The sequence below is a fragment of the Limulus polyphemus genome, unplaced genomic scaffold (genome assembly GCF_000517525.1).
Source record: "Limulus polyphemus unplaced genomic scaffold, Limulus_polyphemus-2.1.2 Scaffold586, whole genome shotgun sequence".
NCBI classification, from domain to species: domain Eukaryota; kingdom Metazoa; phylum Arthropoda; class Merostomata; order Xiphosura; family Limulidae; genus Limulus; species Limulus polyphemus.
The window spans coordinates 196,006-199,163 of record NW_013666196.1 but is presented as its reverse complement, the minus strand read 5'-3'; positions in this window follow the sequence as shown (position 1 = coordinate 199,163).

The following is a 3,158-nucleotide window of genomic DNA, read 5'->3' as shown; positions in this document are numbered from 1 at the left end:
ACAACTAAATAACAACTTTTAAATATTTAAATGTGAAATCATGCTGATTGCATTACGCAATGTATAAAAAAATCGCCAACATGACATTTCGAAAATTTGTTTCTGTTATTCTTTTACTAAAGCAAGAACTACATCTATCTATATATATATATATTTACACATGTGTGTGTGTGTGTGTGTAATATTCACCCACTGATGTTCTGAAATAGAAACTTTTATTTCCGTTACAGGGATATAATTATTATCTTATGGCGGATACCTAAGTGTATGAAAATACATCAAAGTATAGTGTTGTAAACTTAATGAGGAAATAATATGTTACAATTCAAACAAGGCTTAAACTCGATTAACCCTAAAAAAGATAGCAATATAAAACTAAAAATACAAATAATGCATTTTACGATACAGACTAGCTATAGAACAGCATCACATGCATCAAATAATATGACAGCTTTTGTGAAATAGCTCAAGAACTTTCTTTGATGTCCGAAGCTATATAAAGTCACAAAAACTAGTAAATTTTCTGTTTCTCATCATGACAGTTTGTCAGTGTAACAGGACACACCGAACAATTGCGTCATTCCTCTCGTCATGGGCCAACTTTCACTCTCTTGACATCATAAAAAGACAGTTTGTTCTTTTGACAGAAGACACGACACATTTTTTTATCTACATTTCATTTGTGTGTCACATAAATAATCACAATCTTAGAGATATTTTAAACAACTTCAAATCAGACTCCGACCAAATGTTGTTGACATCGGAAATAAGAAAACACTATTTTTGCTCACGCAAAAATTTGTCATTTGTAGATACGTACACACTTATAACCTGAACAAAATCGGTCTTTGACTTTAAGAAAAACTTACTTGTATGCCGAATGTTTGTAATTTAATAATTATATATATATATAGTGTAGCAATAGACGTTAGAAAAACGTCATCATGATCATAAAAGATAACAAATTAAACAATTTATGAACAGAAGGAAATATTTCTCTGTTGTTCAACGCTTAAGTTCTGAAAACTATAACGTTTCTGAAATAAAGGTTTTAACTTTTCAGCTAGCCCTTTACCCCAGTCCCTCAGTAGGGCAGAGATAATTTTAATGAGTTAAAATACTAAAATCCAGGGTTCGATTCCACGCGGTATAGATAACGCAGATAACCCATTGTGTGCCTTTACGTTAAAACAAGCAAACATTTACACAGAAATTGAAAGTGAGAAACAGGAATATATCCTCATTTCCCGATACTAAGTACGCTCTTTACAACGTGTAGAAGAGAATGATAAATTTAGATTTTGTAATCTAAAATGGAATTTAAAAGTATACATATGTATATGTATATATAGTAATATACAACATATTGTCACCATCGCTATTTACTTCCTTTCTAGGTTACTGTTATAAAGTTCGGTGTAAGATTCAGTTGGAGTTGAGAGAGGTGAGAAAGCAGCCGAATTTTGGCCAATCCTTAAGGGATTAGGAGACTACAGCATTATATGGTTAGAGAATTACTCGAAGAGAATTCAGCGGATTTAGAAGCTACAAGAACTCTTATGATTATGAAATTTTTAAATCCGATATAAAGAAAACAGGTGTGCAAGGTCGGAAAGAAAGGACTTGTTCGTTGTGGCTTGGAGAAAGATATGAAAGACGATTCGATCAACGAGAAATAAAGAAAACCGGGAGATGTGACGAGAACAAATAAGCCAAGAGAGAGAGGGAGAGAGATGAAGGAATATATATTGTCAATAAGAATCAAAACTAGTTTTAAATATAATTTCCTTATATGTTATTGACATAGTAAAAACGGAGATTTATTGTGTTTAAATTTAGTATGAGTCAGTTCCTGATAAAAAAATAAGTAGAACTTTAATAAAGTTGAAGGGAGAGTGACGTGTGGGTATAGAACGATCGTAAGAACGTCGACCCATAATAAAAATGGTGTCAAAATGAGTGATGTAAGAACTTCGATCCACAACACTTATCATTTTCCAATCTATGGGTTACAAGTTCCAAGGGGATTACGAAGGTATAAAACTATAATAAAATTCCAGTTCTACAAACTTTCCAACAATCTTGATACAAATGACTGTAAAATTGCACACTCCAATTATCACCACAATTTAATTTTTCTATTCGCCTCGTCTGATTTGAATCAAATTTCTTAAGGGGTGGTAGTCATTAAAGACAAAATACATGGTTGATTGTCATCATAAGACAACTTACTTTTGTGTTTCACAGACATTACTCTACATATCTGACAGATGGGCTCACCCAATCAGGCACATTCATACCATTGACAGTTAAGTTACATTCATTGCTTTAATAAACTTTTCATAATTTAGTAAAGGCGACCGTGATAAATAAAAATATGGAAAATCCTGACCTAGAATAGTTTAAAATGCTCTTTCCTCAACTCATAATGTGGATAATAGTGTAAAAATATTTAGCCTCTTTCTTATTATCAAAATATTGTGCTGAGACGATTAACTTCCTTATCATTATTTAATTAAGTTATTTATCATTATTTACGTAATAGTGTTGAGATTATTAAGATATATTTTTCCTCAATAAACCAATATTTATATTTCTACCTATTAATAATTGTTAACTCTTAACTATTAGGCGTTACAAGTTTGATTTATGTGTTATTCACTTACCTTTCTTCACATCACCAAATATTTAAATTAATGAAAAGCTTTACAATTCTTTTTTACACCTCTTCACCCGTTTTATATAATATTTTCTTTATCCTATTAGCATATTTTATTTTTAAGTTATTTTTGCTATAAGTGTGAAAAATGATCACAATAAGAATTATGGCAACTGTATTAAGATTTTATAACAGTTATAATAAGTACCTTGCTAATGTCACTATGACTTACTATTTAGGACTCAATTGATTAATTAGAAAGATAAATGCCCATAGATTAAAATACAGGATTTCAAATAAAAATTTTTACTGCAGTTGGTAAATAGTTTGTCAGTCCTAATTGCTGTTAGGTATGGTAACGAAAAAAAAATGGCCCGGCATGGCCAGGTGGTTAGGGCACTCGACTCGCAATCGATGGGTCACGGGTTCGAATCCCCTTCACACCAAACATGCTCGCCCTTTCAGCCGTGGGGGCGTTATAATGTGACGATTAATCCCA